This window comes from Lissotriton vulgaris, chromosome 6, assembly GCF_964263255.1.
Source record: "Lissotriton vulgaris chromosome 6, aLisVul1.2, whole genome shotgun sequence".
Classification (NCBI taxonomy): Eukaryota; Metazoa; Chordata; class Amphibia; order Caudata; family Salamandridae; genus Lissotriton; species Lissotriton vulgaris.
In genome coordinates this window covers 1,557,401,424-1,557,428,292 of record NC_141694.1, presented here as the reverse complement: position 1 = coordinate 1,557,428,292, position 26,869 = coordinate 1,557,401,424, and the positions used below count along the sequence as shown (strand labels likewise).

Genomic DNA, 26,869 nt, shown 5'->3' with positions numbered 1-26,869 from the left:
AGGCCAGATTAGGGGACCTTAGTCGTCTCACCTGTCCTTTCTTTCTTAGCCAATTCGAGTTCATTCATTTTGCAGAAAGGAGAGGTAGTAATATGGCAAATTACAATCATTTTAGTTTCTGTCAATTTCGCTGAACACCTTCGTGTTTGATAAGTATCCAATCAGACCGGTGCCAGCGGGACACAATTTTATCACAAAAAGGAAGATGGAACAGGGGGACTCTCGTAGAGAGTGAGAGTCATCCGCAACCTAAACGAGCCATTCAGTACACGTATGACATGTAGAGAGAGAGAGAGAGAGAGAGAGAGATAGATAGAGGGGGAGAAAGAGAGAGAGAGAGACGTGTACGAAAATAGGTCATTTAGTGTGCTCACAACACAGAACAGCAGGGGTCAGGTAACAAAGAGACGCAAACAGAGGGAAGACACAAACCCCTACACTACACACACACACTCAAACAAGGGAAGACAGTACCTGTTTTACATAAAAAGAAACATTCACGACAAAACATAGAACAGTTATTGGCCATAAAGATCTTTTTCCGCATGCTGCGCATCTTTAATATCCTATTTGTCTACTTTCTGAGCTCTTTTTACCTCTTCCTCCTTTTCCTTTCTTTTGCTATCTTTGCGAGCGTTCTCGATCGCTAATACTTACACCCCGGTCGGCCGGTCAGAAATTAACCTGGTCGGGCTATTGCCCACGGTTGGATCTTGAACCACTTTGAAGTTTCTCCCTTTGGTGAGAAGTTCTTCAGGCTGAGGCAACGGAGGGTATTGATCGGGAGAACAGTCGGACAGCTTGGCTAGATCTATAAGAGTGCGAGAAGGAGGTGGTACATTTGGAACATCAACAACATTCCTACTTTCCCAGACGGGTGGTGCCTAGGTAACCCTTACCCCGGAACCTTTCCTTGTCCGTTCCCTATCTAGTAAAACGTCATAGGTGCACTATCTGGCGTGCTGGTTCGAGTCAAATTTCGTCATACAGCACTAACCCGTCAAGTTTCTATGTCAGTCCTTCCTCCCAGTCGCTATGTTCTAAGGAGGAACAGTCATATCTAAGTCTACGTCTTTCAAAACTCGTCAGCATAAGTACTATAGTCAGGCCCCCTCCTTCCCCTTTCGTCGGTCGTTCGATCATCACTCCTTCATACGTCAGCCAATGTTCCGGTGCAACCTGCAGAAGGGGGAGAAAGAAGGGGGTGGGGGCAGCATTCAAAAACACATCAACGCGCATAAATCCGAAAATGTTTTTACCTACCACATACTTGACCTATCTCCCCGGGGTGCATTCTCTACCAACTCAGCGTTTGAGCCCAGAGGGACCAGTAGTGTTAGATAGATAATCATCGATGGTCTGCATACCTACATGAATCACTTGGTCGTGGCCTTTTAGGTCATATGCAAGGGTGGTGGTCAAGGGGTATTTCTCTGGTATCGTTTTAAGGGCGTCTTAAAACACTTTTCGGCTGCCTGCGACGCATAATGTAGCTGCTAAGTATCGGGCCCTTTTTTAACCTTCAACCTTAATCATGCTGTATGTATTTTACTAATGTCGGTGACAGTAGCCATATATTTCAATAACATTCATAAATACAAACGCTACGATAATATTTGCGTGTTCAAAGATTTTAATGAAAAGGTTGGCGCACAAATACGGGCCTACAACCCAGTGGGCCGGCTACGGAGCAGACTGGGACTGTGCATAAGAGGAACAAAGTCGGTGGCCATTTATTTCACAAAGTGCAGCAGTGCAATGAAAATCGTATCGAACCTTCTTAAGGGGCAAGTATAATGCGTGTCAAGCTTTCAATAATATCATCTCATTATCCTACTATTTACTCAAGACCCAACGTATATAAATTCATTGTCTAATGCTCAATCAGTGCCTATTTCATACCAATTCATTGTTTCCAACACATAATTAGTACCCACTCTAAATCAATTCACCGTCCCAGCACATAATCAATATCCCTCTTATATCGCTTTTTTTTTTTCAAGCACATACTCAATATCCATCTTATCCACTTTCATTGTCCAAAAAACTGCATACAAATCTTGGAGCATCAAAAGCTGAGCAATCAGGGTGCAACAAGGATTTTTAAAAAGTCCCATTTTGTATCGGCGCCATTTTGGGCGAGGTCAGGCAAGTCCCAGTATAGTCAGATTGCCTCTACTGACTCGTGGTTGGACCAGAACTTCTTTTGGTAGTTCAAAAAGTTTTTCGCAATGGGGTAACAGTCTAGCAATATGGACCATCAGTCAAAGAGTGGGGAGGGCGGCAACAATCTTTCCTACCGGGTCATTCTGGTGTTCCACCGGAACTGAACAAATCTGTATCTTTGCTGCATTTTAGCCATTTCCAAACTGAGGCTGGCGCCGGCAGGAGTGCGCCGACGTCTCGTGGCTCCATCGGGGGACGGGGGGCGCCTCGTGGAAAGGTCGGCCCCCCCGGCTCTTTTAGAATCTTCAAGGTTGAGGAGGCAAAAACCTGCTTTTTGATATGGACCCTCTTCAAGCAGGAGTGTTGGGGCGTCGCTGGAAGCCTCCACCTGGAGGGAGGTGGGGGAGGCTCGTTCGCGCCGCCTACCCCTTCCAGCGACCCCGCGCCGTTCTTCGGCTCCAGCGCTTCGGTATTGGCCGTGCCAGGTAATGAAGATGGGGGGGGGGGTCGGAGGCAGAGGCAAGACATCCCCCCCCTTCATGTGGCGGGACTACCTGCAACTCTCAAGGGTTGCCGCTGTGGCGGGACTACCTGCAACTCTCAAGGGTTGTCCAAGACATAATTGAAAAGAAAGAAGTGTTGTCGCAGCCATTATAGTGGAAAGAAGCGCTGCCGACCTCGCCTTGGCTTCGGTCTTCGATGATGGCCGGATCAGGCAAGAGAGGGGGGGGGGGGGTCGGAGGCAGAGGCAAGACATCCCCCCCCCGTGGCCTGCAGGGCAGCAGAAGAGGGGAAAATGAGAGAACATTACGATTTTTCGGGCCGTCCGCCCTACAGCCTCCCCTTCCGATGGCGGCCAGCCAGGCCCTGCTCTGCACGCGCTGATGCCTCGCCTTCCGGATGGGCGTAACCGCGGACCTGTTGCACTTCGGGAGTTTCCCGGAATGGGGGTAGGTGTTTTATTGATTTGTATCTATTTCATGTTACCGTTATTTGGGCGTGGCAGACAATGAGGCAGACATGTTGGGAGCAGGAATAGGCAGTGGAGCCTAGCTACCTCGTGGCTGTCTTGTGGTCAAGTTTTTCGCCATTTTATATTTCTATTACGAACTATTTCTAATGTTTCTTATTTTTAGTGAAGTCGAAAGCTCATCAGGGGGTTACTGACTTAGCCCGATTTCTTTTATTTTTCCTTCCTTTCCTTAGCGTGTTTCGAGCTAGAGTTCTCTGTTAATAGGGTACGGTGATCACTTCATATTTTTATATGTCCTTTCATTAGGGGTACTCCTGGACGGACCAGATGAGTTACCTCCAATAAATGGTCCGGGTGGAAATAGATTATCGATCAGTGGGGAACACATGTCCCTTCATTATGGTATCATCCTGGACGGACCGAATGATGTACCTCCAATCACTGGGGTAGCCTCTTGGACAGACCAGATGGCCTACCTCCAATAAATGGTCAATGAATGGGGAGCATATGTCCCTCCATTAGGGCAGCCTCCTGGGCGGACCAGGTGAGCTACCCCCAATAAATAGTCAATCAGTGGGGAGTGGGTAGGCCTGACGAATCATAAAGGGGCATAACCTACCCTTTACTACTTGCAAAGACTAGACAGAATATTGCTATTCCACGTTATTTGCAAACAGAAAATACCTCAAACGAACAATTCCTTGGACAACAATGTCCAGTCAATCAATCAATCAGTGGGGAGAAAAACAGGCATGACGGATTACAACGGGGACAAACGTCTGCATTACCTGCCCTTCGCTATCTGCAAAGGGAGACAGAATATTTCTATTCGTCTCTGTTTGTGGACAGGGAAGATCTCAAAGAGCAACAATCGATTATTAATCGATATTAAACAATCAGTGGGGAGAAAGGTAGGCATGACGGATTACAACGGGGACAAAAGTCTGCATTACCTACCCTTCTCTATCTGCAAAGAGAGACGAACGTTCCTATTCGCCGCTGTTTGCAAACAGAGAATGTCTCGTTCTCAAGAAGAGAACCAATATTTCAAGTAGCATCCAAAGCTAAATGAACCAATAACAACAATATCAGTATTCAAATACCGATTCCAATACAATCAATCAATCAATCAGATGGAAAAAACCACCCTACCAATCAGGCGTGAAAACACCCTACTAAGCAGGGGTGATAGGGGACAGCCCTGCTGGGTCCCCCTTGCCAGTTGGATCGTTTGTGAGATGTGGCCGATAGCAGTAATCTGAGCCACCGGTTTGGTATGCTATGTATTTGGGGCCAAACCCCATATGTGTCAGGACTGCGAAGAGGAGTCCCCACTCCACCATATCGAACGCCATTCTGGCATCCAGGGAAAGGATCACTGCTGGTTCCACTAATAGCGGGGCGCGAGCCAGGACTCCATGCACACGTCTGAGGTTAAGAGCAGTGTTCCTATGCGGTAAAAATCCCGATTGATCTGGGTGGATCAACTGCGGGAGATGGGTCATTTGCCTATTGGCCAAGAGCTTCGCAAGAATTTTTGCTTCTGCATTAAGAAGAGATATCAGGCGATACGATGTGCATTCTGTCGGCGGTTTACCGGGCTTTGGGATCGCAACTATTGTTGCGGTTCGTTGGTCTTGAGGGAGTTCTGCTTTCGCCAAACTCTCCGTGTACATTGCCAGAAGTGGCGAGCTGAGTGTTTCAGACATAAGCTTACGAGGCACATTTTGTGATTGTATTACCTCATTATTTTGGGATATATAAACATGATTAAACTGCCTGGGCCTAGATGTAACCTCATTAGTCCCGGTTTAGCAAACAAATACAGAAATAAGCTACTGAAGGAAGACTAGTCAACCTTTGCACAGGGCAATCCACTGCACTATTTTTTGTAACATTTCATCCGTTTGAGCTAGAAATATTTTATTTTTATAATCTGCTGGTTATGCAGCAGATGGTAGATTATGTGGCAAATACGGCAATTTCTTTTTATAAATGTGTGTTTTCCTTTGGGGATGCTGCAGCCGTCCACTCGGGAAAACACTCAACTAAATATATATATATATATATATATATATATATACAATCCACAACCAGGAAACCTTTCGGGGAGGTATCTTTGAAAAGGAAAGACTCCCCTTTCCAACGATTGCCCATGAAACGTGGGGAGGATTCGTGGCCCAAAAACCCCCAACGTAGCAGAATAGAGCTTCTACCTGCTTGCTCCTCCGTGTTCGGTGGAGAAACTGTGGTGGCACTGCATCTCTTGGCGTGCTGACGTCCAGATTGGTGGGAGGGGCTGCAGTGGCCGATGGCTGCACAAAAGGGGTTAAATAAGTGTTGACCACAATAATAGTTCAGGCTTTTTGTTGGCAAAATAAACAGGGACAGAATGGTAATTTATTGCATGTTGGTGTCTAAAACCTAATTATGTTAGTCATTTATGGACCTGTAAGCATATTTGCTTTATTTACCTCCTCTCTCACAGGATATTTCTGAAATATAAGTAAGGGGTAGTAGTGGCTGTCAGCAGGGAAAAAGTGAAGGGGAAGCAAGGGATACAATATCAATTAAAATGTACCTGCCGCCTCGACTCCTCAGTGCTCTTCTGCTGGTGATCACAAGCTCCCAGACTACCCTGCGCCAACCCAGATGCTGCTCTCATGCTGGTAATGCTATTACAAAGCAAGAGAGCAGCGCTGGGATTGGAAATAAGGGCTGGTTTTACACTCCGAGAGTGACTCGGAGCCTGTATCTGGAGAATGGAGCCTGTACCTGCTGTATTTCAATGCAGTAGGCTGGAGAAATCTAAGCGTGCTTGAGGGTTTGGCCGAACTAAGATAGCTAGCCAAACAGTCAAGCACACTTGCAGTGCCCTGTACCCAGAACGCCTCCTGCTGCTATCAGAGGATGGCCCTGCCCTCAAGACTCTGATCTGTCATGTAAAATAAAATGATAATAAAACTGCTTTATCAACATTTTATTTTACATGTTTTTATCTGCTGGCTGAGGCAGTGGGGCGACGCTCCTCCGCCATAACGAAGTCGCCGCCTCTGGTAAGGAGTAGTCGGAAAATAAAAAACACCCACTGTGATCCATTTGTCTAATGGCACTGAGTGAGTGCAATAGCCCGACCCACCCTATAAGTTACCTTGAACCTTTCTTTCTTCATTCCATCCTTTTTTTCAACAATCCAACTATTCATGCTTTCATCCATTTGCCCATCTTTTCATACTCCCTTTTAGCCTTCTACCCACCCACTGTTGGTTCAATTATTCCATACTTCCATCAATCTTCTCATCTGCACATTTATTTTTTATACCCTTCAATTTACACATCCATCCTTCCACCTTTCCATTGTTTTAACTATCCATCCGTTCCTTGACTCAACCATCCATATGCTCACCTATAAATCCGTTCCATTATTTTATCAGTCCTTTCACCCTTCATTGCTTCTACCCTCCTCTCAATTCACTGCTCTCTCCTTCAACTTTACCCTTTCCCTCTTCCCTCCTTAGAGCATTTCACCATCCCTCCTTTTTCAGCTCTACCTGTTTCCTTCAACTCATACTTGTTAGGTTTCACTGCATACATACATATTACACCATCTTGTCATCCATCAATACTTCAAAAAAATATAAAGAAGTATGCTATATTATATATTAAACGCACAGTGCATAATGACCGTTTAGCATTCATTTGTTTTAGTTTGCTTTAAAAATAACTCGTTATTGCATTTACAGCTTTTTTATTTTCACAGAGTATAGATGTACTGGCACAAAGGCTTTCATCGAGAGAAACACAAATACTGTCCGTTTGTCAAAATTATTTCTATGAAGTATTTTGCTCTGCATGCTTTTTCATTTCACTGCCTACAACTCATAACTGCTTACAATACCCACCTATCATAATTAACCTAATCTACTAGGCTTACCTTCTCTATCCCACCAGATCTACTAGAGTTAAATTATCACACCGGACCTACCCACTAAATGTACCTACCATACCTCCCTAGCATATCTAAGCTGCCATAGCTACCTACCATTCATAACCTAGCATACTTCCCATAGGCAACCTATGATACTTTCCAAACCTACCGTAAGTAACCAATCATTTCCAACTGACCTTCCATACCGAACTTATAAAATCTACCTACCATACCTAACAAACATACCTACTACACCTTACCTTCCAACATACCATAACTACCCCAACATACCTACCATAGCTAACGTACCTTAACCATAGTGTTCCCCTGCAGTGTTTTTTATGAAAAAGGGGCAAGCTATGCATATGAGATTTACAGTAAGTGCTGAAGTTACGGCTTCCTGCTACAGAAAACACTTGTGTCCAACTTGACGTGTTTCTAATGACAGCGTATCCTCCATCTGGAACACGCCAATTGGAGTTTTGAAGAGAAGACAATGCCAATGTTATTGCTTCTTTAAAAAGGGTGCAAACTTTTGGCCTTGCCCGTGCTTGTCCCTGTCTCTACTTTAATTTAGCTTTCTTTCTTTTTTGTTATTTTTCTTTCTAGGCCTTCTTTATTTGGCTCTACATATTTCAGCCCTGTCATGGCTTTTACTTTAGTTACTTATGAGTTTTTGTTAGCCAATTTGAAGACAGCAAGAGTTCCTGAATATCTAATGAGTGTTTTGATTACCACATATGGGCACTGAGGCCTGCTCACTAGGGTAAAAGAAAAAGTACCTTTATTAGACAATTTTCGGTTATTACTGTGCCAGTCAGCCTTTAAGGAACTGGTGGTGACTAGCTCAATTGAGCATCTGCTGCTGCTGTCAAGAGATGTGTAGGATCTACTAGGCGTGGTTTGGCTTCCACCTAGTTACTTGAATGCGTCCTGTTAGCATGAATGGATGTTATCTGTATGAAGCATTTTGTCTGTAAGCAGTTGATGCTAAGCCCTTAATAGATACTGCACTGTTAAGCATTTGTGTCCCTGCTCAGTTTCTATTATAATATAATTTTAGTTGGTCTGCTCTATAAAATGCAAAGCCTAGTCAACTTTCAGAGGCATGAATATTCCATGGCACAAAAAAATGGTTATTCCTGGGCTGGTCTAGGAGGACATGTTCTTATGAGTGTCTTAGGGCCCTAGTTCGAATCCCAGACATGTATTTCTTTCTTTTCTAGGTCAAAATTGTCAGTTGTTTGCTAACTAGGCTACATGTCTTCGATAGTTTCATTCCTCTGTGTATCCGATTTTGATATAGTGTTTATACTTGGTGTTGATGAAAAATGCTATTTCTGGAACAAAGTGAGCGGGTGCTAGGTGGAAAATAAAATAGCCGGCTGACTGCCCAGCAATACGCTGTCACATGAGAAACTCAATCCAGAGATCAGAAAATGGTATTCTAGATATTATTGTGGAACAGAAACATTTTAATACCTTTTCTAAAGCCTGCCTAGTTTGGTTGGAAATGAAGTTGCAGAGGAAAAGAATTCCAGAGTTTGGCAATTACAACTGATAGAGATTTACCCCCAAATCCAGTATTTCTGAACCTGGGAACAGTTATCAAGCAAGTGTGGCAGGATCTTAAATTTCTAGGTGGAAGGAACCAAATGAACAGAGACATATGGTAGTAGTAGTGAAGTTCCTTATCCAGCATTTTGTGGCAAAGACATGATGGCTTGTATTGACAACTCTTGCAGACTGGGAGCCAAGGTAACCTCACAAGCTTGTCTGGGATGAATGCAGACATTTAAGATGCAACACTAGCCTAGGCATAGCATTCTGAAATACTTGTAATTCCTACAACAGGGGGTGTGGCGATGGAGGCCAAGATTGCGGTCGGCCCTTAAAAGAGCTCCTAACGACCAACTATCATCCGCGATGATCCTGCCTGACAGCCAGTGCTTTGACCGTCCACCTGGCCGCCTCATGCAACACTAAGGAGGTGGGAGCTTTCCGGGACCCTCACTGTGGCTCTGGGCGAACTGCCATAGCTGACTCATCACGTCTGCGAGGGGATGAGAGACACCAAGATAGCGGAGGGACCACTGAGATGCGGGGGCCGGTGAGCTCCGCTACTGACCCTTCCTGATTTGCTGGGTCTGCAGCTCCTGGGCTGCCTGCTTTGTCCTCCGGTAGAGGACTGGAGTGTGCTCCTTCTCATTTTCTCCCTCCCCATGTCTCAGCTGTGGACTTGAAACCAGGGCTAGGGAGCAAGCAGGACCGTGGTGTGAAGGGCTGCCACGACAATAGGATGAGTAGTCCCGGTCAGTCCTGGTGTTTCCCTCCTGCGAGGAGGTAGGAGGCGGCAGTGGGGGCCCTTGGTGACTACATATTTCTCTCGCCCTCCTCCCCCAAACTCATCTGCTTCTATGCAGGGCATGGGTGCCCTCTTGGACTGCCATTCTCATCGGGCGGAATTTAGTACTGGCCACACCCATTTGGGGGTCTGCAGATTACCTGGGCCGTGATTGCTCCACCCCATCCCCCCTCCCCACTGCCGCATGAGGCTGCTCCTAAACTGTTGCGCCTTAGGCATGTACTGGGGCAGCCTTGTGCGAACTGACACAGGGCCTGGCCAATTTTTGACAGTTTGATGGTGCGGGGATGACTGTGGGCCCCATACCCCCTTCCCTCTATTGACTCCATACTGCATCTGGGATTTCGCCCATCCTCCGAGAGACCGCGTAAGTGGTGGTGTGGTGGGGGAATGCACGGGGTGACTCCGCGGCTGCTGGGTGGGAGGCCGCTCCTGTTGGGGAAGGATTGTGCGCCCCTTACACCCTTATTGTGGCCTGAGGGCCACGGCTCTGCCATTTTCGTACACCTAGGCACCCTTTGATGGATAAATGTAAATATTTTTTGTACTTGTATAGCGCACAGCTACCTGCAGTGGGTTTCCCGGCGCTTATACGAATACCGCAAGAGAACCCTTCCTGGCTTTCCCTGTGAAGTGTCCACTCCTGGGCACCCCCATGTTGCAGACCAGGTATCCCTCGCGTTGTGGGGGCCGTTGAGGAGACTAAGCAAGCTATTGCCGAGAGTTGCAGCGTGGGACCCATGATCAGAATAGGCACTGAGGTGAGAATATCCGGTCAGGGGAATTAATGAGCCCGAGACCTACCGGGGCAGGAATCGAACCCTGGTCCCTTGCCAGAGCTCTGCATCGAGGTCTGCCTGCTCTAACCATGGAGCCACACTTCTCCACACCATTGAGCCTTGCTTCTCCAGACTCCCTCCTCCACCCCACCACTGAAGAAATCCAAGGGTGGTCACATGCCGACTGCTCGTGCTGCCTAGTCGCATGCAGGTCGGCCTCCGGCGAGATTCTCAAATACTGCAGACCTGTTCTTCCTGGGAGGCTGTCAGTGTGCCCTGTTTGACCTGAGCTGGGGCACTGTCCCTGATATATACTCTTCTGTGGTCCTGATGCAAGGGACCCGCCTCGGCCTTCCTGCATTCTCTTGGTCTATTTGATGACCCCCCGGTGGCTGAACATGGGCCATGACAGGCCCCCACCCCCAAAGCCTGTTCAAACTAAAATAGACCAGTATACCATCTACGTACCGGATGCCAGAGGTGCCTCTAAGAAATCTTCTTCAGTGCCCACGGTGCAGCCTCATGTGGACCTGCCAGCTATCCTTGCAGCAATCCTGGCCTCTAGGAATGTGGTGGAGGCCACAGTGGAAGGTGTTCGTATTGACCTCTCTATCCTGCTCTAAGACCTCCGCAAAGTTGCGGAGAGGGTCACCGAAGCTGAAACATGGATCTCAGCAGCAGATTTTTTTACAGTAGTACCTCTGCTCGTCGGTAGAGGGCATCGAGTGACTATGTAGCGATGTCGTCCTCCGCATATGAAAGTTAAAGTTAAGGGTTTTATAAAGCGCTCGTAGACCCATCGGTTTCTTGGCGCTACTCGACATCGATGGTGTCTATATAAGCCCTCCCCTGACGTGCGGATTCCAGTTTCTTCTTTTCTGCGCTTACAACGCGGATCCAGTAGAAGTTCCTCAGGGCATTTTTCGGCCTTCTTCTGCATTTTCGTCGACGGAACAGTGTGCCTTTTAGCTCTTTTCAGGTTTCAAACCTTGTGGCTCCTGTGGATGGCAAATTTTCAGCCATAGACCCTCATTCTTTTTGCCTGGGGGAGCACCATGACTCCGAGGAGTGCGACACCTGTCGTCAACTTCTATCCAAGGCACTGTGGTCGCGTTGGGTGAAGCTCCTAGCGGCAAGCCTGTAACCTCTTTCCAAGACTTCCCGTCGACCTCGGTCTTCTTCTCGGGTATGTTTGCGGGCTCACTCCAGAAGTCGGTCCCGTCGACTTTGTTCTCAGTCGACATCCCGAGGTAAGGCGGTCAAAATCGCTGCATCTCCTGACTGCACCGTATAAAGCCTCTTTGCCCGCCTCCTCCCACTCTTCAGTGGACGAGTCAATACCCAAGTCAACTCATCGCCTCCCCACCGTTCCTGAAGCCGGGGCAACCCTGACCCAGATACGAGAATTTCATAATTCTCTTCATGCTATCTTTGGGTCTTCACCTTCCCCTGGAGCGCCTTTGGGCCCCAAGGAGGTGCAAATGGCCTTGACTGAGTCCACGCCGGGATGTTCGCCTTCCACTTCAGTTAGGCTTCCTGATTCCATTGTCGAATCCGTTTTGGTGCCTTCGGGGTTCCCACCTTTAGTGCTGGTATCTAATATTATCCAGTATTTGGGTGTCTTTCATAGATTCACATGCCTGAATCATTCCCCGTCGCCGAGACGGGAGCCTCCGGTACATAAAAAAGTAATGTCCTATAGACATACATAGAGAAAAATAGGCCTAAGGGCTTCCCCTTAGTAGCCTTTCGTCGTCCTTATGTAAAAAGGACCAAACTCTCACAATTAGCCAATCAGCTCCGACCTCCCTCTAGAACCTTCCTGGGAGGAGCCTCAGTCCCTCAGATTTTCTACCGCACGTTGTGCTAGGGAGTCTCCAGCCTGAGCTCTCCTCAGGTTTTTCTTCGAAAATCATCAAACTTTCTTTGAAAGTGCTTCTTCGATCTCAAATCTTCAATACACTGCTTCACTACACTGTTCTTACAGTACGTGTTGCCCTTCCGCTGCCTTATTCCATGTCGGAATCGCAGAAAAAGGCCTCTTCCATGGCGGAATCGCAGAAGAAAGCTCTTTTCAGGGCCTGCTCTTCATGCGGGAAGACACGGATTCATGCGGATGATAAGCACGATCTGTGCTTGTATTGCCTGTACCCTGACCACGTCTCTGACAAACGCAGGGTGTGTAGAGCCTTCCCTAAAAAGACTGTGAAGGATAGAGAGGCTCGCCTTCTCGCATGGCTCGACAGACTTAAGGACAGAGGCTCTCTGGAATCTTCAGAAGGCAGTGTTCCCAGGTCCTCAGAAGTCTCTAAAAAGAGGCCCAGGGTACATTCCCCTGGCCATACAGACGCTCCTCCTAAGAAGACACACAAAAAGTCTTCAGAGGCGAGATCTGCGACATCTTCAGTGTCTGTTCGAGGCGATCAAACCTTCAAAAAGCCTGCTCCATCTACCACTAGACATGCCCAGAGGACTACCTCGGTCACGACCACCGTGTCGACGACGTCAGCGTCGACGCCCTCTGCGGCGGCAACCACGACTACATCCTCGTCCTCAGGTAGACCTGTTTCCTCTATCATTTTACTGAAGTCATCGTCAAAGACGAAGACCTTATCAACGACGGAGTCCCCGCCGACGACGTCAGCGTTGACGAGCCCATCGTCGTCGAAATCGCAACCGAAGAACACACCGTCGACTACAAAAACGTTGACGGGAAGCTCGACCATGCAGCCGTCGACGAAGGAGTCGACGCCGAAGAAGCCCGCCATTTGTACATCGACGACCACATCGACGCCGAAATCGTCACCCACGACGAAGTTGCCGTCGACTACCCCGTCCTCGACAGAGGCTCCGTCCACGACGGAGACGGCACTGACGGCGCCATGGAAGAAATCCAATCTAGTCGAGGTGTCTGCCCTTTCGTCGACACCGTCAACGGCTCCCCTCACCGCGGCAGGTTTGCAGGCCGCGTCTGGCAAACTACCAGGGCGCAGAGCACCCCGGAATCGACGTCTCCGAGCAGAGTGGAAAAGCAGCCACCTCAGGAAATCTTCCAAAGTGAGGAGTCTGATGGGGAAGACCAGCCAGGTCCAGCTACCTCTATCTCGGACCTTAATGTCAAATGCCAGAGTACTGACGAAGAGCATGAGGAGTTCACTTATCAGGAACACTCAGTCCACACTAGTGTCCGCACGGAGGTCACCCCAATGATATGCCTGCCGGCGACCCTTGTCAATGATCTGCGGTACCTAGTGCAAGACTACAAGCAACGCTTCCCGGATGCAGACAGTGGGATTCAGACGCCTGTCACACGTGCACCGGCGTCCGCCCCAAATCACCCTCCCGCTCAAAGCGGACGCAAACAGATCCGGCCTCAGGTGGTGAGACCCCGTGAAAAGGTCCAAACTCAAGCGGAGGAATCCTCTGAGGAGAAGGAGGAGGAGGAAGAATTGGAAGAAGGAGAAGTCCAAGACGTCCACTCGGACCAGCATGACGAAGATGAGTATGCAGCGTCCTCCCCAGCCTCGTCGTCCCCGGCTTCGCCACACCCACGCCAAGCGGACTTGATGCCGGCGGACATTGGCGGCTTTCACAAACTGGTGGACAGGGCGGCTAAGAGGTTTCATATGGTCGTGGAATCGACTGAAACGGAATGCTTTTTGCATGACTTCAAAGAACACAGCCAAAAGTCGGCTAAATCTATTCCAATTATTGAGTTTCTATGGGACCAGGGCAAGAAACTGATGCTAACGCCCGCTTCTGTGCCCGCGGTGGTGCCACGCCTGGACAAGAAATATAAAACCCCACAAACGGCGGCGGCTTGCCTCAACGGCCACCCTAAACCGGATTCGGTCGTGACTCAGGCGGCCCAGAAACACTCTCGCAACCCATCCTCCCCGCTGTCCGCGCCCCCTGACAAGGAAGGCAGGAAACTGGACACGATTGGAAAGAGATTTACGACTACGTCTGCAATGACAATCAAAGTGGCCAACTCCATCGCCCTACTGGGGCGCTACAATCGCCAACTCTGGGAGGACACTGCCCCTTACGTACAAGCACTGCCCGACGCAGTCCAGAGCGAGGTCAAGGCTCTCCTTGTGGAAGGTCAGAATTCCGCGGCAGAGATAATCGACTGTGCTATCGACGCAGCAATGACTGGGTTCCGTCAGCCCGCTGGGGCTGCGGTTCTCCGCCGTCAGGGCTGGCTAAAGGCTACATCTTTCCGCCAGGAGGTTCAATCGAAGGTGCTGGACATGCCCTTCGACGGCCAGCATCTTTTTGGTGACAAAATCGATGAGGCGCTGCAGGCCATAAAGAAAGATACCGATACCGCCAGGGCACTGGGCACCCTGTAGTCAAGAAACCAGTCCTTTCGGGGCGGCCGCTCCAGAGGTCAGTCCTCCTATAGCGGTTCCTACCAGAACAGGCCCTCTTACTCGTACAATAACAGGAATCAGTTCCAGCACAGGCAGCCACAGGGTAGACAATCTTCCTATGGCAGATCTACCTTCAGAGGCAAAAATACCAAGAAGGGCGCTGGGGGCCGCCAGTGACCGCTTACTCCAGCCAGTCCCACCACCGTTTCCATCCTTTCAAATTGGAGTAAAACTGACCCATTTCCTCACCAATTGGCAACACATTACCACGGACCGGTGGGTCCTGCAAATGATACGATTTGGACATTCTCTTGAATTCACAAACATCCCTCCCAATACGCCTCCCCTGAGACGGACGCACAAGCACCTACGCCTCCTTCTCCACGAACTGTCCGTCATGCTACACAAAGGAGCCATAGAAAGGGTTCCAGCATCCTTGAAGGGGACGGGATTTTATTCCCACTTCTTCCTTGTGCGACAGAAGGAAGACAAGTGGAGACCCATCTTGGACCTCCGAGCGCTCAACACCTTCCTACGGAGCCAGTCATTCAGGATGGTGACAATCCAGGATATCCTGGGCGCACTGGAAAAGGGAGATTTCATGACTTCCCTGGACCTCCAGGACGCTTACTACCACATCCCCATCCTCAAGCGTCACAGAAAGTTCCTGAGGTTCGAGGTGGCAGGCAGACATTATCAGTTCAAGGTCCTGCCGTTTGGCCTCAAGTCCGCGCCGCGGATTTTCACAAAGTGCCTTGCACCGGTGGCGGCTTTTCTACGTCAGCTGGGTCACCAAGTCTTCCCCTACCTCGACGACTGGCTGGTAAAGGCACCCTCACCCGAAGGCGCAGCCGAGTCCTCCAACGCCTGCACCACTGTTTTTCAACAGCTGGGATTGACCCTCAATCTCAAAAAATCCCACACTACTCCGACGACAAGGATTACCTTCCTCGGGGCTACCTTGGACACGGAGTGCGCAAAGGCCTTCCCCTCGAAGGAAAGAACGGACAAGATACTGTCCCTGGCCACGGCTGTGGCAACAAAGACACGCCTCAAAGTCCGGACTTACACTTCCTTGCTAGGAATGATGTCTTCCTGCATACTCCTCATCCCTCACTGCAGGCTCAGGATGCGCCCCTTGCAGGAGGCTCTCACGAGCCAATGGACTCAAAGTACTGGCTCGTTCGAAGACATTTTAAGGATAACGCCAAAGATTTCCGAAAGTCTGCACTGGTGGAGACATCGAAAGAATCTACGGCAGGCTTGCCGTTTCTCCTTCCGGCGGCGCCCCTGGTAATAACGACGGATGCCTCCCTGGAGGGCTGGGGCGCTGTTCTCCAGGACCTTCGGATCAGCGGCAAGTGGGAGGATCAGGAGAAACTGCTCCACATAAACCTTTTAGAGCTGAGAGCGGTCTATCTTGCTCTACAAGCCTTCCTGCCGTGCATGCAGAACTCCCCGGTGCTCGTCAAGACAGACAACACCACGACAATGCACTATCTAAACAAACAGGGGGGAACGCGGTCGCTCTCTCTATCACGCGAATCGCAGAAAATCTGGAACTGGCTGGTGTTGCACGGCATCTCGCTCAAAGCGGAATATGTTCCCGGAAAGGACAATACCATCGCGGACGCCCTCAGCAGACAGACATCCCTCTCCCACGAGTGGGAAATGAACGACGACACTCTGGCTCACATCTTCTCTCAGTGGGGTGTTCCGAAAATCGACCTGTTCGCCACCAGGGGGAACGCCAAATGCCAGTGCTACGCAAGCTGGCATCCCCAACAGGGGTCGCTGGGAAATGCTTTTTCCATCGGTTGGTTCAGCGTGTTTGCGTACGCTTTTCCTCCGTTTCCGATGATCCCGAGGCTCCTCCGGAAGATGAAAGCAGAGCCTTGCACCCTGATCCTGATTGCTCCGTTCTGGCCGAGACAACACTGGTTCTCGGATCTGCTTTGCCTCTCCATCAGGCCTCCAATTCGCCTGAGGCAGCACCCGAACCTCATAACGATGTCCAACGGTCAGGTACAGCACCCGAGCCTCCACTCGCTCAAGTTATCGGCCTGGCTCCTGAGGGACGTTCTGGCGAAAGCGAGGGAAGGTAGTACGAACAAAACCTACTCCCTCAAGTGGAAACGGTTCTGCATTTGGTGTTCGGGCCAGGGCCTGCGGCCGCTTGAAGTCACCCCTGAACAGATACTGCCATACCTCCTACATCTGGCTCAGTCAGGGTTGGCACACGCTTCCATTAAGGTTCACCTGGCAGCGATCTCTAGGTTCACCAGAACTTTTACAGGACCTTCCCTGTGGTCCAGTAGGCTGGTCAAGCAATTCCTGAAGGGGCTCTACAGATCCTTTCCGAGGCCTCGGAAGGTCCCTCCGACCTGGCAACTGAATCTCGTTCTCAACCAGCTCATGAGACATCCGTTTGAACCCATTCATCGGGCGTCTATCAAACACCTCTCTTGGAAAACGGCGCTCTTGCTCGCTCTGACATCGGCCAGGAGAGTTAGCGAGCTACAAGCGTTGTCCATTCAGGAACCATATCTGCAATTCAGACAGGACAGGGTGATACTGAGACCAAACCCTAAATTTATACCCAAGGTGCCTTCGGACTTTCATCTGAACGAACCGATTGTCCTTAAGTCCTTCTTTGCGAACCCTTCCACGGCAGCGGAAAGGGCGCTGCATTCTTTGGATCTCAAACGATGCCTAAAGTTCTACCTGGATAAAACCAAGGATCTCAGAAAGTCTACACAACTGTTCGTGGCATACAGCAGACCAAGAATGGGCCTGCCTCTTACGAAACAGAGTATCTCCAGATGGATCTCCTCGGCGATTGCATTTTGCCACGACCAGGCCGGACGGCCTTTGACTGATCGTGTTACTGCTCATTCCACAAGGGCGATGTCCACGTCAGCGGCGCTATTCGTTGGAGTGCCAATCTTGGACATATGCGGGGCGGCGACCTGGAAGTCTCCGCACACTTTCTCCAGGCACTACTGCCTGGATATAGAGCTTCAGAAGGACGCGGCAGTGGGCCAGGCGGTGCTACGCCATCTCTTTCAGTGAGGTGAGCCCTCCTACATCCCGCCATCCAGGTATGCACATTCCTTATGATTGTATGTTTCTGCTTGCGCTGTTTTTACCATGTTGTTGATGATCTGTGTATTATCTGACATGTCTGCAGAACTTCTTGCTTTACGATTGTACATATATAATTGCTGGCTACTCTGATTCAGGCATGTTAATCTATGAAAGACACCCAAATACTGGATAAGAAATGCGTTACTTACCTGTAACAGCAGTTATCCAGTATTGGTGTCTTTCATAGATTCACATGCAACCCTCCCGCCTCCCCTGGAAGGGCTCACATCCCTCTCTAACAATATTACGCCAACCTAGCTGGGTGCGTATGAAAATCTGAGGGACTGAGGCTCCTCCCAGGAAGGTTCTACAGGGAGGTCGGAGCTGATTGGCTAACTGTGAGAGTTTGGCCTTTTTTACATAAGGACGACGAAAGGCTACTAAGGGGAAGCCCTTAGGCCTATTTTTCTCTATGTATGTCTATAGGACATTACTTTTTTAGGTACCGGAGGCTCCCGTCTCGGCGACGGGGAATGATTCAGGCATGTGAATCTATGAAAGACACCAATACTGGATAACTGCTGTTACAGGTAAGTAACGCATTTCACGCTGATCAATGCCACACCACTTTTCTCACCTGGCGACGCTCAGACGGGTGGTTTGCCGGTGGTGCCGCCTAGCTCGGACACCCTTCCTCTGCTCTCTGTGGAGCCACCTCCTGTTTTTCCTTCTGAGGGACATGGTTTTGAATATTATGGGTAAGAATTTGGGTTTCTGCACCCCATGTGTGATACTGCCCAGCCTCCCTTGCAGGAAAGTTGGCTGACTGAGTTGGGTGGAGCTAGTAAGTTAGAGTCTTCCCCGGCCTCTTTCCCCTCCTAACCTGGCCTCGGAGGCAAGCTCTGCCTTAGCTGACCTGCTGAGGTGTGTTTCTATGGTTTTAGATTTGATACTTCCTTCTGTGGAAATGATTACAGGCGCTCCCTTATAGTGAAACTCTTTACAACATTTTATTGGGAGCTTGGGCTAAACCTACTCTACTCATCATAGTTTGGTGGTTCAGTCCATTTCGGCCTCCCACGATTCTGACTCTCTTCCTAATGGCCCTCATGACAGATTTTAGGGGACTAGACACTTATGGCTGGCATGTTTTGTCCTCCACTTGTTCTGCACTTTAATCCATCAATACGTTTTGTGTTCTCTTGCATTTTTTCTCATGCATTGTTGGAGTCATTGACACGTATGCTGCCTTCGGTTCCAGATAACACACGGGAGGAACTTGCCCAATTAATATGAGATAGGCCGCAAGCAGCTAAATTGATCATCCGTTGTGGTATGGATACCACTTATGGGTCAGGCCATTCCACTTCTGTGGCATTGCGCAAGGCTGTTCACCTCTGTTTTTTTAGAGCCTGTTCAAACCACCTTGTTTAATATGCGTTTTGATGGTGCACATCCATTGGGTGCACATACCGACTGCTTTGCGGCGATTTCGAGATAGTTGGGGGTGGAGCAGATTTGTAATTCTCCCTACTGCTTCCCTAGTTCTCCAGAAATAGGTTCTCCAGTTGTACAGAGAAAGTCCCTTTTGGGTTTAGAGGTGAGCCATTCCAAGGCAGAGCCCATTGGCTTTTCTTTTCAAATCCCATTTCAATCCACAGGTGACATCCAGTAAGGTGTTCCTGCCTTCTACAGGTACTTTTATTGTTCTTATACTGTCAATGACAGTTTATGGTTCCCGTTATCTGAGGCATACATTCATTTGTGACCCTAGAGGAGCCTGTTTTTGTAAGCTTTTTTCTGAAGCTAGTTTTCTATCCAAGTTCTTATTTATAGAGAGTATTTTTTTTGTGGATGCACGGTTTCTTTGGTCCCTGTTTTACAGGATAATCTTTTATGTGCCTTGTAGGCATTTTGGGTTCTGTTTCTGGCACTTAGTATGCCTTTATAGAGACTTCAGTTTATCTGCCTTTGAAAACTAGTGCTTGGGTGTTCCACTTAGCACCAGCTCCCGATATAACCGCCTCCACAACAATCTTGGGGGTTATCTCTCATCACCATGGGGCATTTTCTCCCTTTAAGTGGTGTCTTTTCCTGGATCGAATCAGTGGATTGTGTGGCATGTCCGGAGTAATTTTTACGCTCTGGCCAAGACAGTGTTTCTAAATAGGTTGTTTTTTTAGTGCGTTTGCACTTTTTGTTGTTATGCTCTTGCTGTGCATTGGTAAGAAGGCTTCCTGCCGCTTATCTTTCAGGTTCCTTGTTAGAATTTATCTTGGTGATGCATTGGGTATCAGGGGCCCCTGCATTGCAGTGGTTCATGTCCTACCAGTACCACAAGGTTACCTTGGCCTATGTCACCGAATTGGCTCAATTTTCTCTATTTCATCCCTGGGGAGGATGTTACTACTTGCCACTTTCAGAAATACCTTGTTCCTTTGTTCCCATAGGCATTATTTATTTGCCAATTCAGATCAGTGCCACAGCATTTGCTTACTGTATTTGGTTGTTCTTCATATGTCACCATCTCACTCCTTCTGTCTGTGTCGCAACTCATTTTCAGTTTCAGTTTTCCTTATGGAACATGTTTCCCTTTGACATTATGATTCCATCTCTTTGAGGATTGATTTCCGAAGGGAGCTGGGGTCTTCCTTAGCATTCTTTTTGTGAGGGTTCTTCTTCCTCCTCATAGGATGTGATAAGCATTCTATCCGTCAAAGGCCTATTATAGCATTTCCACCTTATTTGGTGAATTCCTTCTGCTTGACTGAATTTTTTCTCTTTCTCTCCCTCTCTTCCTTTTTAGGATGTGGGTCTTTCCCCATTTTTAGTTGTGGTATATTGCTTTTATTTTGTATGGATCCTGCCTCCTGTAGAGACCTTATTTTGCTTGTAAGCAATGCCATCCATTGTCTTCAGCTATTCCATATTGTGGACTTGTTCCCTCCTATTTACTCCTTCTTTTTTAAGATACTTCAATCGGGTTTTCCTGTCAGATATCTCTGTCTATTGGAGGGGAAATTGATTCTGTGTGAGGGCTTTTATTTCGACTAAAGCCTTTGATGGACTCCAGTGGTGGTCCTCATTCCCTTAATACCAGAGTATTCACACATACTTTTTCTTTTGATTTCCTGTTAACCATCTGATGATTGCCTTGTCAGTCAATAGTGTTGGTTCATGGACAGTTGCCTTTTTCTGTAGTGTGTGGTGCCCTTCACTCCCTCTCTCCTCTTATTCAGTATTATGCTGCTGGTAATCCAGCTTGCTGCTAATATCTGCATATCTATAATTACCAGTTGCTGTTGCAACTTTGGTCCGTTACCAATGTATGTGTGCATTTATGTCTGTCTTTCAATGGATACCTTAAATCTATGAGTGTTCATTGTTCGTATACTGGTCAGTCTCCCCGTTTACCACAGAAGGCCGTGGTGTGTGTGTGTGTGTGTGTGTGTGTGTGTTGGTTTTCTCCCATATACACGGGTGTATATTGAAAGTATGTTTGTGCTGAACTTATTCCATAGAGCATACATGTCTGCTTTTGTAACTACGCCTTTCTTGGTGCTCAGGTTCGACCTTAACTTGATGATTGCCTAGGCATTTGTTTTTCCATTCACATCTGGACTTCAATGTTACATAGTTGCGGAGGGTTACCTTCTCTTTAGGAGGGTTTCCTCCATCTGAGAGTAGTCTCTGATAAATGTTCTTGCAATGCTTTTGTTCAGCATTAATGGTCGGTCGGTCGCTCTCTCTCCTCTCCTCCCCTCATTGTAGATGTGCTCTGAGATTCCCTTTTCTCTGTGTTTCACAGGGTAGGGTTAGCTCACATACTAGTTTGCTCAACAAGGAGTTGGAGCTCTAGTTCAGTGGTATAGGCTATTGTCCTTGGTCCTTTTTTCCTTGTCCAGTCAGAGGTTGGATACCTTTGGCAAGGCTACATAGTATTACTGTTTCTATGAAGTGTTCTTACCAACACTTTATCCCTTTGCTGTGAGTAATATTTTCCACATGCTTCTCATGGTCTTGCAAACTTTAGCTCCCTATGGGCTACCCAAAGTCCTTCTGGTGGAGCATCAACTTTGACTCACCTGTATTCTTAAGACAACCTGATAATGTTGTCTCATTACAGACTGTCTAGTCCTATTTAGGATCTTTAGTGGGTTCAATTCGCAGACCCTCCTCCAAGGATGATGTTGCTTGGGTATCTAATTCTAAGATAAGGAATCTGCTGCTAAATTGGATGAAAAAGTTTCTTACATTTGGTAACACCATATCTAGTAGAGACGGGTTCAGCCTGAGACACCCCTAACAACCCACCCATCCTCCCCGTTCTGCGAACTGCTTCTCTTCTTTCCTACCTTTCTTGGCATTCTGATGCCTTTCTTTAGCACTTTGTAATTGTTTGACACAAAGATGTCACTTTTTGGCACACTGTTTCCACAGGCAGTTTCTATAGTGGCTCCGTGTTTTTGGTGCCAAAAATAGTCGCAGATGTAACTGTCGTCAGCGCATTAGGGGAGGGCTTATATGGACTCTGTCAACATCACACCTGGCGGACTACATCACTACGGATTGGCCGAATCCCCTCTACTGATGTGCAGAGGTTCTGCTGTAAAATAATAATAGGAAGAAGTTCCGTATCTAGTCTGGCGCCTGGGCAGAATTCTAAGAGCAGGAATTTGCGGCTAGATCCTGTCTCTACTAGATAAGGCATTACCGAAAGTAAGTAACTTATTCTTCAGGACATTACATTGACTATATTTGACCCTATTAGGAGCCTCAAAATATTCTAGCACTTTATTTCGGTTGGTGGTGTGAAACGACTTAGCCAGGTCAGCTTCCCAGAAGGTTCTCAGAAGCACCCTAGAGCGATCTTCTTGATTTAAAAAGGACCTTTGGAATTATTTTATCAGTTTACTACCCGTGCCTGCTATGTATAGAGTTTATTATACTTCATGTGTGGTTGATGACATGTGGCTCATACTAAGAAGTATATAAAGTGAATGCCAAATACATTTGTTGGAGAGGAATTGCCCTGGAGGCACATTATAATCTGCTCCAAGAGTAGGGAATCCCATGATCTCATCATTTCCAAAAAGATCGCCTACTGTGGATAGGCCATCTGTATGCCAAAGATGTAATTGACTAGTTTGTAGCCATCCTGTTTTAGTAGGAAGGCCCGACAAAGAAATGGCAGGAACATAGGGTGCCACGTTCTCAATCAGTTTATTAGTTCTGGCCAGGCAAGCCAAGGCTGTGAGAAATAGACCAGTAGGGTGAGAAAACAGGTAGGCGGGACCGAGCAGTAAGTAGTGCAATAGACCCTCCCTGAAGTCCTCTGTAGTGCACCCTGTCTCCTACAGAGAGCCAATGAGCCATCCATTGTAGTTGTGCCACCAAGTTATAACTATCAAAGTCTGGGAGGGTCAGTTCTTCTGCTGATACTGGATGTTTTCAGTGTCGCTAAGGCTATTCACCATTGCCCTGACCTCCAGATCAACACAATAAGAAATTAATCTACTTGTCAAAAAAGAACGTGGAATGAGCAAAGAGGGATTAATACAATAATACAGAAAGGGAGGTAAAACTACCATCTTCACCAAAGCAATATGACCCAGCACTGAAAGTGGAACAGAAGATCAGAAAGGAATCTTGGTGTGAAGCACCTGCATTGCTCTGTCTACATTTCTATCATATAAATCCATGAGGTGTGAGAAAGATTAATACCTAAATATCTAAATGAAGCCATTTCATTCTTCAATCTGGGTTCTAGTGTCTGAAAGGGAAGCCTACAGCCCTGTTGCAGTGGGAAAATGCAGGATATGGCCCAGTGAACTTTAAGGTCTGATCGCAAATGTGGCTAGTACATGAGTAATAGAAGACAAATCTATATTGCATCTCAAATATAATGGAGTAGATCATCAGCATTTAGGGATAGAGGTTGAATGGTGCTGGGTTCGGTATCCCCAGTCTATACCTAGAAGGTGCAAGTGGGCTGCCAACAGCTCCATAGCCATGATGAATAGCAAGGGAGAAAGCAGACAACCCTGCTGAGTGCCTCTCCATATTGCCCACTTGACTGAGACAGATTTCCCAGTTTTCACACTCGCTTAGGGTGTGGAATATAGAATACAGATCCATTTCTGCCAATATAGGCCTATTCTGTTTAACCTAAGCACTCTATATGTATATCCCCAGTGCAGAGAGTCAAAGGCTTTCTCCAGATCAAGAGCAATTCAGTATGCGGAAGAAAGATTCGGATTCGTCTTTAATGTACCATAATCTGCAGAGATTAAGGGAAATATTACAACCCAAAACACAGCCTGTTTGGTCATTGTTATGTTATGTTATGTTAACCCTTTGTTGAAGCGCAAACAGCTGCCCCAGCAACGGAGCGTCCCGGTGCTGACCTAACCAGTACCTGAGGAGTGGGTGGGATAACCAACAGAAGACTAGATGACAGAAAAGAGATGGGTTTTGAGTTCCTTTCGGAAGGCAGTCAGATTGGTTAGGGTGCGGATGTGTAGAGGCAGGGAGTTCCAGAGTCTTGCCCCTAAGACTTTGAAGGAGCGTCCGCCCATTCTACAAAGCTTGGTTCGGGGGACCGTCACGAGGTGTTGTCCCAGTGAGCGCAAGGTGCGCTGGGGAGTGTAGGGTACAAGGAGCGGGCGTAGAAGTTCAGGGCAGTCTGAGTTAAGAATTTTGAATGCCAAGGTAAGGGTTTTGAAATGAATTCGGGATTCAATCATTCCTGGGTCTGTTTGGTCTTTGTGCGGTTTCAGTAATGTGGGGATAAGTGTATCAGGGAGGCAGAGAGCCAGTGGTGAAGACATCATCATACAATTTAACCAGTTGTGGTGCTATTGAGTAGGCAAATTGGGTATACAATTCAGCCGATAGACCACCCGTTCCTGGGACTTTCCCTCGTTGTAAGTCCCCCAGTTGCAATCTGATCTTGTGCTCCTTGAGGGGGCGTCTAGGCCTGTCTAAGCTTCAAAGGGTAGATGACCGAGATGTTTAGGAGCAACAAATATCACACGTGGAATCAGAGATTGGTGGCGGGGCTCTGTATAGGTATTTCTAAAAAGCGTAGAAAGCCTTGTAAATGGCCGAGTGGGTGTAAGGTACCACTCCAAAGGAGCGAGTAATGTGGAGAGGGTTAGAACCAACTTGCTGAGGTGCAACCATTTGTGCAACATGATGGTCACAATGTTGAGGCACATTTTGAAGTCGCAAAGAAAGGGGCACCTATTCTTATTTAATAGCCCACTCGAAGCAAGTTTGAAGAAGGCTGTTACAAAATTAGGAGATGGACGGGGAGTTTTGTAGAGGAGAGGTGCCTTCGAAGATCAGTAAAAGGAGAGTCTGTAAGAGTGAGAGCTTCAGCTCCATGGAGTTGGGGTAGTGTTGATGGAAGAAATGAGAGAGGAAGTTTTTTATAAATGCAGGCCACCGTATCACCCCATTTATAGAATCTATTAATGTGTTTAATGTTGTATCCTCTAGAGTGGTCAGTAAATAAGGAAGAGTGTTCTTGGAGTGATGTCTTGGTAAGGAAAAGGCAGTCCAGCTTATAGTGTAAAATTAATGTGTGAATTTCAGAATAATGTTTGGACTGAGATCTTACATTGAGGAGGGTAACATTGAGAGGTACTGATAAACGTATGCCCGCACAGAGGGAGATTTAGTAAAACAGTTTTACCTTTGTGAACAGCAGACCATTGGGTCCAAGGAAGGACATATTAAGCAAAACTTCCTGCATATTACACCAAACTTCCTGGAGTTTTTCTGCACTTGTAAAATAGAACTATTCACCAGGGCCGTGGCTTAGGCAATTCTTTTAGATTTCCAGTGGAAAGAGTAGGACCCTGTGTGGCAGTGCTAGTTGTATCTTATGAAAGAGGGTGTTGACCTAATTAGTTGTCAAATGTGTTGGGCTTAAGCAGACTTCATGAGGTCTTACTGATGCTTGAGTTCCAGTTCTGAATAGCTCCAGATGTGTTTAGGTATTTCAAGTCCAGCACTAAAAGGTGCTAAAACGTTTCCTCAATGCATGCATTCGCATCGCAAGCCCTTAGTTGACAGCATAATCAACAAAGATGCAGGACTCTACATTGCAAGCCCCGCAGTTTCTTCGAAACCCGGCGGTGCCTGATGCATCTTATGCAGGACTTTGCATCGCAAGCCCCTCGTCGAAGTCTTCCTCCACGCTGAGGCACGACCTTGTGTTGTGATTTCACTGTATTACTCTTTAAAGTACTGCATATATACTATACACATTGTTTCCAAGGTAAGCCTTATTAAGCACAGGTCAATTTGGGGTTTGCTTGTGACTTCAACCTGACAAGTATTGTGGTTGCTGCTTGCATGGGGTATCACCCCTTTCTACCAGTACCCCAGTTTCTTACACTCATGAGGTTGGATGATGTTACCAGGTGCGCCGCACGGGCTGGAGATGGTTTTAGGCCCCTGGGGGCCGTTTTTGTTAGCAAAGAGCTCGGCAGCACCCCCAACTCCTGCGGCCAAGCACTTTGCCAGGGCCGGTTTTGGTTCCCAGTCCGGCCCTGGATGTTACTCCTGCTAGTAATTGCTTGTGTTGTGTCCCATCAGGTGTTGGTTTGGCCATTCTGCTCCTCAGAGTGGATGGATTCCTGGTTTCAGAATCTGGGCTCACAGTGGCAGTTTTCAGTGGTCAGTGATTTAATGGTTCACGATACAATCCCTTTCCTTCCAAAGGGGAGTTTTGGAATCCGTTCATCCAAGAGGATGGGGCATTCTGCATGATTTGTGGGTACCTACCAAGGACTGTCGGTTGCAGACTTAGCACTAGTTAATGTATCCTTATAATGTTAGAACTGTGACGAGGATAAGGACATGAAGTGACATTAATCAGATTACTTACAAACAATACTCGATACACCGAGTAGTCTTATCCTCATTAAAATGCTACATTCTCACCCTACTCCGTCGCTTGCGGTCAGTCTTACGCGCTTGTGGTATGCTTGGGGTTTATGAACAGAACCTCTGCATTAACAATCGGCTACTTATGTCTTTCTTACAGTTGGAGGGGTTGAAAAAATGTTTAAAATGTAAAGGGCTATGGCAGCTCCTTGTTTTCGAGACACAACTCGCATAACGTGAGAGTAGTAGTTGTGTAAGTAAGGGTAGTGCTAAGTAATAGCAAACCATGAGGTATAC

The 26,869-nt window shown here is 47.6% G+C and overlaps 1 protein-coding gene across 3 annotated transcripts in view; it reads left to right on the top strand.

Annotated features, from left to right (window-relative positions):
• Positions 1–26,869, top strand: part of KIF16B (kinesin family member 16B) — a 1,618,961-nt gene that overhangs the window by 615,491 nt on the left and 976,601 nt on the right. The window lies entirely within an intron of this gene.